This window comes from Gopherus evgoodei, chromosome 12, assembly GCF_007399415.2.
Source record: "Gopherus evgoodei ecotype Sinaloan lineage chromosome 12, rGopEvg1_v1.p, whole genome shotgun sequence".
In the NCBI taxonomy this organism is placed as follows: domain Eukaryota; kingdom Metazoa; phylum Chordata; order Testudines; family Testudinidae; genus Gopherus; species Gopherus evgoodei.
Genome location: NC_044333.1, coordinates 6684238 through 6698832, shown reverse-complemented (window position 1 = coordinate 6698832; position 14595 = coordinate 6684238). Strand labels below are relative to the sequence as shown.

Here is a 14595-nt window from a genome sequence, read left to right as displayed (position 1 = left end):
TGAGAACAAGGCTAGGGAAAAAATAATTTTTTTGCCATTTAAAAAGTTTGGATTAACTTTTATTTTAAACATGCTAGCATCCCCTTCAGAACATTAAGGTTGCAAAGCACCCAAAGGTTAGGAAGTGCCAACCTTGTTTCAGCCCCCTGGACATACATGATCACATACTATTTTTCCACAGGACCTCTGCCTGTGGCAATGCACAGGATGGACTTGCCTTGGGGATGAATCAGGGTTGTGTAGCGAAGGAGGCTGTTGTCTGTAGGACAACATTTGGTTCAGAAGTTGGAAGGTGTGTAGTAAATGAGGCAGGGGATTGCAGGAAGAGAAAGGATGGTATCAGGTTAAGGCAATTGAACGCTGCCGTGAATTCTGTCCCTGCCTCTGCCACAGAGTTCCTATGTGGTGCTGGGCAAGTCACTTAAACTAGACTTTTTACTAGTGGTCGCTAATTGGGTGTTCCACATTTTCTGGATATCCAGCTCGAGACTCTGAGGTCTGATTTGGCAAAGAACTGAGCATTCACAGTTATGACTGAAAATCAATGGGAGATGCACTTTGAACATGGAAGTGCTATATAATGCTAAGTAATCTGCAAAATCAAGTCCTAGGTGGCTCAAACTGGGCACTCAAAATCAATGGATACTTTTGACGTTAATCTCTGTGTATGTCAGTTCATCATCGGTACACTGGAATTAAGACCACCCTCTCACCTCACGGGGGTTCTGTGAAGATCAATTCATTAATATTTCTGGAATACTCAGATGCTATAGCAATGCACACGATAGAAAAGACCATGAGGAAATGAATAATTCTGTCTGCGTCGTTTGAATGGTGTGCAGGCAATAAGGCACAGGGCCACACATTGAACAATGAGGATAAAACAAAATATAGAATAGCTGCTCAATAATTAAGCACTGTCCATCTTGTGCACTGAACGAGGTTGGGTTCCTATTGAAAAAATAGTATGGGATCATTAATTAAAGACAGGAGGGACAAATTAAGGTTGCGCAGGCATCTTAATTGTGGCATTTCCTAATTTCTGAGAGGTTGATTTTTGCAACCTTAATGTACTTTTAAATTAATTGTTCTGTATGTCCACACACACACACACACACAACCTTTTTATAAAAAGCATATCTTAGAAAGCTTTGTTACGTTCATAGCCAGTCTCTATAAGTGATATAGGACCACAGATAGGTGGCCATCTTGCTGGAATGGTAATGAGGCCACAGAGCTTGTTTCTTTGCTGAAGGATCAGATCCAATTATTCCTAAGATCTGTTTCGTACATGAGTTTTGACATACTCTGGCCATTCTGTGAATATGCAGTATCCTTGCTCGGCTCCTCTGCAAACATGATGTGATCATAATTGTGACACAATAAATCAAGTTTTAGCAACAGACCAGAAATAGGAAGAATATTGCCACTGTCCTGATCCCACAGTAGTTATATAAATAGGTTAACATCACGCATCCCAGCTCCGGTAGGGCTGGATGAATTTGTCACTGTGCTATGTGCGGAGGACAGAGATGTCTATTTACACTGACTTTGCAAACACATTGTTGGTGCTGCCACTGCCCTCCTACTCAACATAACTGCGCAAAAGTCCTTGCACCTGCTTACCCCAAGTTTGAATTTGATTCAGTGATATCACAGTGGTGAGACACAGGCCCAGATCTTCAAAGGTAGCTAGGCGCCTAAATCATTGGGAGCTAGGCACCTAAATGCCTTTGAGGATCTGGGCTTTAGAGCCTACTCCTGCACAAACCCATTGCTCCTGGCAGTAGACATACACACAAGAGGAACTGTTTGCAGAACTGGGCCTTGACAATTTACCTTAATTTTACTACTGGATGCAACGGTATCATAATAAACATCAGCTCCATAGTCTGAAACAAAGAGATCCAAGGTCCACACATGTCAGTACACGTGCAGTTGTGTACCAACATACTGCAATTGCCCTCACAAAGTGGAATTCAGGTATAAAGTTTGTCTTTGTCCCCTTCTAGTGGGTGGGCCACAGAAAGAGGTTTATGAGGTTGATGTAGTAAGATGAGGCCCTGAAACATAAACCCTTATCAGAGGCCCACTATGAGGCCTGAGGCCTGAACTAAAGTAATGGTCAAGACTTTGCTAACATAAAGCAAAGTGAAGCTGTGAGCCAGAGGCAGGCCCTGCTCACAGGAGCTGGCAAGGAAAGGGCTGATGCTGCAAAAAGAGACATACCTAAAAGGAACTGGACACCAGATATCAGAACATTTGCATACTTGTACACTCCTGTCATAAACAGATAGCTAAGGGTTAATGTCTCTTTCACCTGAAACACCTGACCAGAGAACCAATCAGGAAACCGGATTTTTTCAACTTTGGGTGGAGGGAAGTGTGTCTCTGAGTCTTTTGTCTGTCTGCCTGTTTCCTCTGAGCTTTGGAGAAGTAGTTCTATTTTCTAGTCTTCTGTTTCTAAGTGTAAGGACAAAGAGATCAGATAGTAAGTTCTATGGTTTCTTTTCTTTGGTATTTGCATGAATATAAGTGCTGGAAATGCTTTGATTTGTATTCTTTTTGAATAAGGCTGTTTATTCAATATTCTTTTAAGCAATTGACCCTGTGTTGTATCATCTTAATACAGAGAGAACATTTGTATTTTTTCTTTCTTTTTTATATAAAGTTTTCTTTTAAGACCTGTTGGAGTTTTTCTCTACTTCAGGGAAATTAAGTCTGTACTCACCAGGGAATTGGTGGGAGGAAGAAATCAGGGGAAAGCTGTGTGTTGGATTGCTAGCCTGATTTTGCATTTCCTCTGGGTGAAGAGGAAAGTGCTTTTGTTCCAGGATTGGGAACGGAGAGGGGGACTCACTCTGCGTAGTTTCACAGAGCTTGTGTCTGTGTATCTCTCCAGGAGCACCTGGAGGGGGGAAGGGAATCAGGATTATTTCCCTTTGTTGTGAGACTCAAGGGATTTGGGTCTTGTGGTCCCCAGGGAAGGTTTTTTCAGGGGGACCAGAGTGCCCCAAAACACTCTAATTTTTTGGGTGGTGGCAGCAGTACCAGGTCCAAGCTGGTAACTAAGCTTGGAGGTTTTCATGCTAACCCCCAAACTTTGGACGCTAAGGTCCAGAATCTGGGAATAAGGTTATGTCATGGTGGCAGTGGCGGGAGATAGACAGAATCCAGAAGCCAGTAGGAATATTATATTTTTCTTTTCTCTGCTAAGGGCTTTTTAGCAGAGAGAAACAGTTTGGTTTTAAAAGGGAACCAGAGAGAAGTTTTTTTTTTCTGCTCTCTCTACCAGTTTGTGGTTTGCATGTTAAGCGAGAAGACTGTTAAGGGTCTTTTGTCATGCAATAGCCCTCCCATTAGGAGGCAAGTAGCAGCACTTATATGCATGCAAATAAAGTGGTTTTTCTGGTTTCCCTTCATTGAACATTAGCTAGAGAGAGAAAAGGAAAAAAGCACTGTTGCTAGGCAGACTTCAGGAGGCAACAGAGAGCCTGCAGTTCAGAAGATAAACATCGGAGGGCACTCCAACACAAGAAAACAGGAACCATGACTTCTAAGGCAAGGATTGACGCCGAAGAACAAATCAAAGACGCTGAACACAGGCGACAGATGGAGATGAAAGAAAAGGAAGAAAGCCTCAAACTGGCAGCCTTCCAAAGAGAACAGGCAGCCCAAGAGGCAGCACACAAAAGAAAACTAGAAGAAGAAGAGGTGGCCTACCGAAGGAAACAAGCAGAAGAGGAGGCGGCCCACCGCCGAGAAATGGAAAAGCACCAAAAAGAAATGGAAAAGCACCAAAAAGAAATGGAAAAACAACAAAAAGAAATGGAAAAACAACAAAAAGAGAATGAAGAGAAGGAAAAACAGAGAAAACATGAACTAGAGATGGCAAAAGCTGGGCTGCATGTGCCAGCCAACCCTAACAACCCGGCGCCAATTATTGCTCCCCAGCACAGGAAATTTCCCACCTACAAGGCAGGTGATGACACCGAGGCCTTCTTGGAAAATTTTGAAAGAGCCTGTCTTGGGTACAGCATCCCCGAAGACCAGTACATGGTAGAATTAAGGCCACACCTCAGTGGACCTTTAGCAGAGGTGGCAGCTGAAATGCCCAAGCCGCAAATGAATGACTATAAACTTTTTCAAACCAAGGCCAGATACAGGATGGGGATAACCCCAGATCATGCCCGTCGGCGCTTCAGAACCCAAAAATGGAAACCAGAGGTGTCATTTCCCAAACACGCCTACTACATTGCAAAAAACTATGAGGCCTGGTTAACAGGAAACAACATTCAAACCTTGGAAGAAGTGAACCTCCTCATACAAATGGAGCAGTTCTTGGATGGTGTTCCTGAAGACATCACACGGTACATACAAGATAGAAATCCCAAAACTATCGCTGAGGCGGGGGAGATTGGAGCCAAATGGATGGAACTGGCAGAAAGCAAAAAAGCTACTGTCAAGGGGAACGATTACCCCAGGGGGCACACAGACCATAAACCCTACAACCGAGGACAGCCAAAGACCCTACATACCACCCAAGTAAAGCCACAGATACCCTACTCTTCAACCTCACCAGTCTCCAGTAACTCACCTCGGCCCAGTGACCCATCAGATGGAAGATGCTTTAAGTGTAATGAACTGGGACATATCAAGGCCAACTGTCCCAAGAACACCATGCGAGTGCAATTCATTACACCACCATCACCCCAAAGATCCCCAGGCCCAGATGCCTCTCAAATACCCTTGGAGCGAAGGGAAAATTTGAGAGTGGGCGGAAAGAAGGTTACTGCGTGGAGAGACACGGGGGCACAAGTGTCAGCTATCCACCAATCCTTCGTTGACCCCAAATTCATCAACCCAAAGGCCAAAGTTACCATTTACCCCTTCATGTCTCAAGCTGTAGACTTGCCTACAGCTGAACTGCCTGTCCAGTACAAAGGCTGGTCAGGAAGGTGGACTTTTGCAGTCTATGACAATTATCCTATCCCCATGCTACTGGGGGAAGACTTGGCCAACCAAGTGAAGCGGGCCAAGAGAGTGGGAATGGTTACCCGTAGCCAAACCAGGCAAGCTTCCAGACCCATTCCTGTTCCTGAGCCGTCCACAGAAGCCCCGTCTGTGTTACCAGAGACCCAGACAGAGGTAGTGGACCCGGATTCCATGCCTACCACTGAAACAGCCACAGCATCTCCAGTCCCAGGCCCGGAACTGGAACAGCAACCAGCACCAGCAAGTGCAACCACATCTTCAAACTCAACGCCAGAGGGCGCCAGCGAGCCAGAACTGGCAGAAGCACACGACAGCCATACCCAAAAGGCTCAGCCAGAGCCTGAAATACCCTCAGGTGCACCAGCGGAGAGCGGTTCACCAGCAACGGAAACAACCCCATCACCTACATCGCTTCCAGAGGGACCAAGCCCAAGTCCACAGTCTGAGGAAGAACTGGTGACCCCAGCCTCAAGGGAACAGTTCCAGGCTGAGCAGGAAGCAGATGACAGCCTTCAGAAAGCGTGGGCGGCGGCACGGAGCACCCAACCGCCTCTCAGCTCTTCTAATCGATCCCGGTTTGTTATAGACCAAGGACTTTTATACAAGGAAATTCTTTCTGGTGGACACCGGGAAGAATGGCAGCCGCACAAACAGTTGGTGGTCCCAACTAAGTACCGGGAGAAGCTCTTAAGCTTAGCCCATGATCATCCCAGTGGCCATGCTGGGGTGAACAGAACCAAGGACCGGTTGGGGAAGTCCTTCCACTGGGAGGGGATGGGCAAGGATGTTGCCAAGTATGTCCGGTCTTGTGAGGTATGCCAAAGAGTAGGTAAGCCTCAAGACCAGGTCAAGGCCCCTCTCCAGCCACTCCCCATAATTGAGGTCCCATTTCAGCGAGTAGCTGTGGATATTCTGGGCCCTTTCCCAAAAAAGACGCCCAGAGGAAAGCAGTACGTACTGACTTTAGTGGACTTTGCTACCCGATGGCCGGAAGCAGTAGCTCTAGGCAACACCAGGGCTAACACTGTGTGCCTGGCCCTAACAGACATCTTTGCCAGGGTAGGTTGGCCCTCTGACATCCTTACAGATTCAGGGTCTAATTTCCTGGCAGGGACCATGGAAAAACTGTGGGAAACTCATGGGGTGAATCACTTGGTTGCCACCCCGTACCACCATCAAACCAATGGCCTGGTGGAAAGGTTCAATGGAACTTTGGGGGCCATGATACGAAAATTCATCAACGAATTCTCCAATAATTGGGACCTAGTGTTGCAGCAGTTGCTGTTTGCCTACAGGGCTGTACCACATCCCAGTTTAGGGTTTTCACCATTTGAACTTGTGTATGGTCACGAGGTTAAGGGGCCATTACAGTTGGTGAAGCAGCAATGGGAGGGGTTTACGCCTTCTCCAGGAACTAACATTCTGGACTTTGTAAGCAACCTACAAAGCACCCTCCGACACTCTTTAGCCCTTGCTAGAGAGAACCTAAAGGATGCTCAAGAAGAGCAAAAGGCCTGGTATGACAGACATGCCAGAGAACGTTCCTTCAAGGTAGGAGACCAGGTTATGGTCTTGAAGGCGCAACAGGCCCATAAGATGGAAGCATCATGGGAAGGGCCATTCACGGTCCAAGAGCGCCTGGGAGCTGTAAACTACCTCATAGCATTTCCCAATTCCTCACTAAAGCCTAAAGTGTACCATGTTAATTCTCTCAAGCCTTTCTATTCCAGAGACTTACAGGTTTGTCAGTTTACAGTCCAGGGAGATGATGCTGAGTGGCCTGACGGTGTCTACTACGACGGGAAAAAAGACGGTGGCGTGGAAGAGGTGAACCTCTCAACCACCCTGGAACGTCTGCAGCGGCAACAAATCAAGGAGCTGTGCACTAGCTTCGCCCCATTGTTCTCAGCCACCCCAGGACGGACTGAACGGGCATACCACTCCATTGATACAGGTAATGCTCACCCAATCAGAACCCCACCCTACCGGGTGTCTCCTCATGCCCAAGCTGCTATAGAACGGGAGATCCAGAACATGCTACAGATGGGTATAATCCGCTCATCTACCAGTGCATGGGCATCTCCAGTGGTTCTGGTACCCAAACCAGATGGGGAAATACGCTTTTGCGTGGACTACCGTAAGCTAAATGCTGTAACTCGTCCGGACAACTATCCGATGCCACGTACTGATGAGCTATTGGAAAAGTTGGGACGTGCCCAGTTCATCTCTACAATAGACTTAACCAAGGGGTACTGGCAAGTACCGCTAGATGAACCTGCCAAGGAGAGGTCAGCATTCGTCACCCATGCGGGGGTGTATGAATTCAATGTCCTTCCTTTCGGCCTTCGAAATGCACCCGCCACCTTCCAGAGGCTGGTAGATGGTCTACTAGCTGGACTGGGAGAATTTGCAGTTGCCTACCTCGATGATGTGGCCATTTTTTCAGACTCCTGGCCCGAACACCTACTCCACCTGGAAAAGGTCTTTGAGCGCATCAGGCAGGCAGGACTAACTGTTAAGGCCAAAAAGTGTCAAATAGGCCAAAACAGAGTAACTTACCTGGGGCACCAGGTGGGTCGAGGAACCATAAACCCCCTACAGGCCAAGGTGGATGCTATCCAAAAGTGGCCTGTCCCAAGGTCAAAGAAACAGGTCCAATCCTTCTTAGGCTTGGCCGGATACTACAGGCGATTTGTACCACACTACAGCCAAATCGCTGCCCCATTGACCGACCTGACCAAAAAGACCCAGCCAAATGCCGTTAAGTGGACTGATGAGTGTCAAAAAGCCTTTACCCAGCTTAAGGCAACGCTCATGTCGGACCCTGTGCTCAGGGCCCCGGACTTTAACAAGCCATTCCTAGTAACCACAGATGCATCTGAGCGTGGTATAGGAGCAGTGCTCATGCAGGAAGCAACCGATCACAACTTCCATCCTGTCGTGTTTCTCAGCAAGAAACTGTCTGAGAGGGAAAGTCACTGGTCAGTCAGTGAAAAGGAATGCTATGCCATTGTGTACGCCCTGGAAAAGCTACGCCCATATGTTTGGGGACGGCGGTTCCAACTACAAACTGACCATGCTGCACTAAAGTGGCTTCATACTGCCAAGGGGAACAACAAGAAACTTCTTCGTTGGAGTTTAGCTCTCCAAGATTTTGATTTTGAAATTCAACACATCACAGGAGCTTCTAACAAAGTTGCTGATGCACTCTCCCGTGAGAGTTTCCCAGAATCCAGTAGTTAAAAAGTGTTCTTAAAATGTAAAAGTCTGTTAGTTATATACTTAGTAGTATATGTAAGGTGCATGTGTTGTATTAATCTGTTTATTTTCAAGTTCTAGAAGGAAATTGCCGCCAGTGAGCTTCCCCACTGTCTGCAATTTGGGGGGCGTGTCATAAACAGATAGCTAAGGGTTAATGTCTCTTTCACCTGAAACACCTGACCAGAGAACCAATCAGGAAACCGGATTTTTTCAACTTTGGGTGGAGGGAAGTGTGTCTCTGAGACTTTTGTCTGTCTGCCTGTTTCCTCTGAGCTTTGGAGAAGTAGTTCTATTTTCTAGTCTTCTGTTTCTAAGTGTAAGGACAAAGAGATCAGATAGTAAGTTCTATGGTTTCTTTTCTTTGGTATTTGCATGAATATAAGTGCTGGAAATGCTTTGATTTGTATTCTTTTTGAATAAGGCTGTTTATTCAATATTCTTTTAAGCAATTGACCCTGTGTTGTATCATCTTAATACAGAGAGAACATTTGTATTTTTTCTTTCTTTTTTATATAAAGTTTTCTTTTAAGACCTGTTGGAGTTTTTCTCTACTTCAGGGAAATTAAGTCTGTACTCACCAGGGAATTGGTGGGAGGAAGAAATCAGGGGAAAGCTGTGTGTTGGATTGCTAGCCTGATTTTGCATTTCCTCTGGGTGAAGAGGAAAGTGCTTTTGTTCCAGGATTGGGAACGGAGAGGGGGACTCACTCTGCGTAGTTTCACAGAGCTTGTGTCTGTGTATCTCTCCAGGAGCACCTGGAGGGGGGAAGGGAATCAGGATTATTTCCCTTTGTTGTGAGACTCAAGGGATTTGGGTCTTGTGGTCCCCAGGGAAGGTTTTTTCAGGGGGACCAGAGTGCCCCAAAACACTCTAATTTTTTGGGTGGTGGCAGCAGTACCAGGTCCAAGCTGGTAACTAAGCTTGGAGGTTTTCATGCTAACCCCCAAACTTTGGACGCTAAGGTCCAGAATCTGGGAATAAGGTTATGTCAACTCCACACAGATAACAAGGAACAAGCTGACCCATCCCAGTGACAGGGCCAAAAAGGTAATATGATGGATGGAGTTGTTTTGTTCGAACCAACATGTACAAGGTGAGAGGTGGCACCTTACTACGTAGAGGGGTTATACCTTGCTACATAGAGGGGTTGCACCTCAATATGTCAGGAGTGATGTGTAACTTGTTTGTACCTCTGTATAAGAATGCACCCCTGAATGGATATCTTTCTCCGGCCTAGGGGGCAGTGGAAAGTCCCGCCACTGACTGAGCTGGTCCATTGTCAGGGAGCACATAAGTACTAGCTAGTAGCACCTTAGCAGCACCTTGGACTTCTGTGCCGGGGAGCTGGACACTGTGTTTCTCTTCGACAATAAACCTGGCTGCTGTGCCTTCGTACCTTACTAGAGTCTGTGGTCATTGTGAGTTTTCTCGGGGTCTGCTGGGTCAGCTATCTGCACAGAGCTGGGGCAGCACACAGAGGGATCACACGTGCAGCTGATTGATATGAACATAGACTAGAACAGAGCACCACACCAGGAGCATCTGACGACAACTGCTATTGCCTCCAAGTTAATGAACCTGACCCCTCAGCTCAGGCAGCTACATCAGATCTGCAGCTATCCCACCTGCAGTGTTACAAAGGCACTGATCAAATCAGAGGTTTTGGACGATGCTGATAAGTTAAAGGAAAACATTTAATATGGGAACTTCTGGAAGTATCAAACGCATGAGCAAATGTGACCCTAAAGGAAACAGTACCCCGAGATCTCCATTAAACTCCACTTACAAGATGATTAAACACAGTGTTCATTCTAAGAAGCCACAGCTTGGTATTTGCAAGTGAACTTGGAGTCTCTGTTCACTGAAAATCTGGCCTTCAAAGTTGCCTCTACCCCTGTTGAACACTGCACTGTGAATCTGGCTGCTGCTTTCCACTGCAAGGATGGGATCATCTCCCCAACCTATGTGCAATAGAGGCCTTTCACATCCAAATCCCCCCATTCCAATGTGGAGGAGACAGAAGGTGTGTTCCAGCACCATCCCCCATCTTACAGAAGATATTTTGTTGGAGAAGGGGCTGGAGATTCATTGGGACAGGGCTGAGATATTGCCATCTTCCCAGCTCTAGCCACAAACAGGTTCCCAAAAAATGGCCACACTATCTGGGACCTTATTGTCTCTTCCACGGAGCCTTCTTAGTGGTGGGACCCACAGTCCAGGGAATCTCTGGTAGTGGGACTCCAATGGAACCATACTGCCAGGGGGCAGAATGTGTTTGGGAGGGGAGGGGCAATGGAGGCTGGAACAGCAGGGGAGGCTCAGAGCTTCTGCATTGATGGATCTGCAAAGATTCGGGGAGGTGACAGGTCCCACATTTCAGCACTTGGGAGTGGGATGAAAACAGAGAGCAATGGAAAGATCAGGGAGGGGCTCTGCAAGGGGGGAGATTTCCTCCCTCAGAGACTTGTGGGGGTGGAGCCAGGTGGGACATGATGTGATGGTCCCAGTGGTACAGGGCTCATTTAGTGATTTGGGATCTTTTAGAAGGAAAGACACTTAGGAAATGTAACACTGTCAATTTAAATTTGGCTCCACATGCTGTAAAACCAAGCTCTGCTCCAATCTACACACGGCAAAGACGTTTCCACTTATTCATTTTTTAAAATGCCCATGAAAATGGTCGCTTTAAACACATCAACATTCCTTGCTGTGTCTGAAACCCAAAGACTAAGAATCTGAGTGAAAGCGACTGAAATGAAAAGTTAAACTGTCTTCACCGATTTTCCTTATTCAAGCATTTTCAAAAACGAATGAAGCATTAGTAGTGACAAATACACTGGACTTTTCAAATCTTCACTTTTTAATGTTTTCTTAGGAATAAAGATACACCTAGATATCCTGGCTCCCAGCCCAGTACCCTATCCCCTAGATGACACTGCCTTTCAAATGCTCATTGCTGCCTGAGAAGATTTTGGCGGCCTTGAGCAAATTCTATGGGACTGAGATTTCTCACTCCCCAAACCCTACTGTGATTTTATCTGTATTACAATACTGGATGATGTTGTCACAGTTCCAGGCAACTACACCTGTCTTTCTCCTCAGTGGCTCAGCAAGGGCACCACTCTTGGCTTTCAACTCCTCAGCTGTTGCCTCTCTTGAGTTGAGACCTCATCTCTCTCCCTTCTGACGGGGTAGGACAGTTCCTCGCCTTCCCAGCACGGATAACTGCCCTGGCATACCTTCATGCTTTCCCTTCAGAGATGGATAAGACATAAGTGAATACAGATCCATGTACACAAGCTGACTTTGTTCTTAAAGTATGAAGCATTACAAAGAACACAGATTACAAACAACAAAGGAATCCACATGCATGCTTCTAGGCACACCAGAGTTCATCCTCTCCCATGGACTTTAGCAAATGCAGTCTTTTCACCCCTCACCTGGTGGGTCAGCTCAAAACAAGCACTCTGGTAACATGCTCGGTTCCCTTTGAATATAGATCTGGGGTCTTTGAACTGGAGTTTCCAGAAGCGGGTTAACATACAAAGGGTCTCTCTCCCCAGGGCATGTAAAGGTGGGTTTGGAGGGAGAGATTTTACATTCCCCTGCACACGTAGTGTTCCAAAAAGACCTTTCAGCTTCCTCAGACCCTCCAGAGATGCACTAATTAGCCTGTTGGGAAGAGCTGGGGGCAGCAGGGCTTGGGGGGGGCACAGGGAGAAGCAGGGCTCTGGGGTCAGGGGACAACAGGGCTCAGGGGGGCACAGGGAGAAGCAGGGCTCTGGGGTCAGGGAGCAGCAGGGCCTGGGGGGGGGCACAGGGAGAAGCAGGGCTCTGGGGTCAGGGGACAACAGGGCTCGGGGGGGCACAGGGAGAAGCAGGGCTCTGAGGTCAGGGGGCAGCTGGGCTCGGGGGGCACAGGGAGAAGCAGGGGTAGGGGTTGGGGGCAGCAGGGCTCGGGGGGGCACAGGGAGAAGCAGGGCTCTGGGGTCAGGGGACAACAGGGCTCGGGGGGGCACAGGGAGAAGCAGGGCTCTGGGGTCAGGGGGCAGCAGGGCTCAGGGGGGCACAGGGATAAGCAGGGCTCTGAGGTCAGGGGGCAGCAGGGCTCGGGGGGGCACAGGGATAAGCAGGGCTCTGGTGTCAGGGGACAACAGGGCTCAGGGGGGCACAGGGATAAGCAGGGCTCTGGGGTCAGGGTGCAGCAGGGCTTGGGGGGCACAGGGATAAGCAGGGCTCTGGGGTCAGGGGGCAGCAGGGCTTGGGGGGGCACAGGGATAAGCAGGGCTCTGGGGTCAGGGGGCAGCAGGGCTCGGAGGGGGCACAGGGATAAGCAGGGCTCTGGGGTCAGGGGGCAGCAGGGCTCAGCGGGGCACAGGGAGAATCAGGGCTCTGGGGTCAGGGGGCAGCAGGGCTCAGCGGGGCACAGGGAGAAGCAGGGCTCTGGGGTCAGGGGGCAGCAGGCTCGGGGGGGCACAGGGAGAAGCAGGGCTCTGAGGTCAGGGGACAACAGGGCTCGGGGGGGCACAGGGAGAAGCAGGGCTCTGGGGTCAGGGGGCAGCAGGCTCGGGGGGGCACAGGGAGAAGCAGGGCTCTGGGGTCAGAGGACAACAGGGCTCGGGGGGGCACAGGGAGAAGCAGGGCTCTGGGGGGCACAGGAATAAGCAGGGCTCTGGGGTCAGGAGGCAGCAGGGCTCGGGGCACAGGGAGAAGCAGGGCTCTGGGGTCAGGGGGCAGCAGGGCTCGGGGGGGCACAGGGAGAAGCAGGGCTCTGGGGTCAGGGGACAACAGGGCTCAGGGGGGCACAGGGATAAGCAGGGCTCTGGGGTCAGGGGGCAGCAGGGCTTGGGGGGGCACAGGGATAAGCAGGGCTCTGGGGTCAGGGGGCAGCAGGGCTCAGCGGGGCACAGGGAGAAGCAGGGCTCTGGGGTCAGGGGGCAGCAGGGCTCAGCGGGGCACAGGGAGAAGCAGGGCTCTGGGGTCAGGGGGCAGCAGGCTCGGGGGGGCACAGGGAGAAGCAGGGCTCTGGGGTCAGGGGGCAGCAGGGCTTGGGGGGGCACAGGGATAAGCAGGGTTCTGGGGTCAGGGGGCAGCAGGGCTCAGCGGGGCACAGGGAGAAGCAGGCCTCTGGGGTCAGGGGGAAGCAGGCTCGGGGGGGCACAGGGAGAAGCAGGGCTCTGGGGTCAGGGGGCAGCAGGGCTCGGGGGGCACAGGGAGAAGCAGGGCTCTGGGGTCAGGGGGCAGCAGGGCTCGGGTGGGCACAGGGATAAGCAGGGCTCTGGGGTCAGGGGGCAGCAGGGCTCAGTGGGGCACAGGGAGAAGCAGGGCTCTGGGGTCAGGGGGCAGCAGGGCTCAGCGGGGCACAGGGAGAAGCAGGGCTCTGGGGTCAGGGGGAAGCAGGCTCGGGGGGGCACAGGGAGAAGCAGGGCTCTGGGGTCAGGGGACAGCAGGCTCGGGGGGGCACAGGGAGAAGCAGGGCTCTGGGGTCAGGGGGCAGCAGGGCTCGGGGGGCACAGGGAGAAGCAGGGCTCTGGGGTCAGGGGGGCAGCAGGCTCGGGGGGGGCACAGGGAGAAGCAGGGCTCTGGGGTCAGGGGGCAGCAGGCTCGGGGGGGGCACAGGGAGAAGCAGGGCTCTGGGGTCAGGGGGCAGCAGGCTCGGGGGGGCACAGGGAGAAGCAGGGCTCTGGGGTCAGGGGGCAGCAGGCTGGGGGGGCACAGGGAGAAGCAGGGCTCTGGGGTCAGGGGGCAGCAGGGCTCGGGGGGCACAGGGAGAAGCAGGGCTCTGGGGTCGGGGCAGCAGGGCTCAGCGGGGCACAGGGAGAAGCAGGGCTCTGGGGTCAGGGGGCAGCAGGCTCGGGGGGGCACAGGGGAGAAGCAGGGCTCTGGGGTCGGGGCAGCAGGGCTCAACGGGGCACAGGGAGAAGCAGGGCTCTGGGGTCAGGGGGCAGCAGGGCTCGGGGGGCACAGGGAGAAGCAGGGCTCTGGGGTCAGGGTGCAGCAGGCTCGGGGGGCACAGGGAGAAGCAGGGCTCTGGGGTCGGGGCAGCAGGGCTCGGGGGGGCACAGGGATAAGCAAGGCTCTGGGGTCAGGGGCAGCAGGGCTCGGGGGGCACAGGGAGAAGCAGGGCTCTGGGGTCAGGGGGCAGCAGGGCTCAGCGGGGCACAGGGAGAAGCAGGTCTCTGGGGTCAGGGGGCAGCAGGGCTCGGGGGGCACAGGGAGAAGCAGGGCTCTGGGGTCAGGGGGCAGCAGGCTCGGGGGGGCACAGGGAGAAGCAGGGCTCTGGGGTCGGGGGCAGCAGGGCTCGGGGGGCACAGGGAGAAGCAGGGCTCTGGGGTCGGG

The 14595-nt window shown here is 51.1% G+C and overlaps 1 long non-coding RNA gene across 1 annotated transcript; it reads right to left on the bottom strand.

Moving 5' to 3' along the window:
• Positions 1 to 2242: 2242 nt before the first annotated feature.
• LOC115660168 lies at positions 2243 to 9389 on the bottom strand. The gene is made up of 3 exons (XR_004002764.1): positions 9257 to 9389; positions 5247 to 5251; positions 2243 to 2280 (listed from the first exon to the last, which is right to left on the bottom strand). It is a non-coding gene; the product is annotated as an uncharacterized LOC115660168 (long non-coding RNA).
• Positions 9390 to 14595: the final 5206 nt, after the last annotated feature.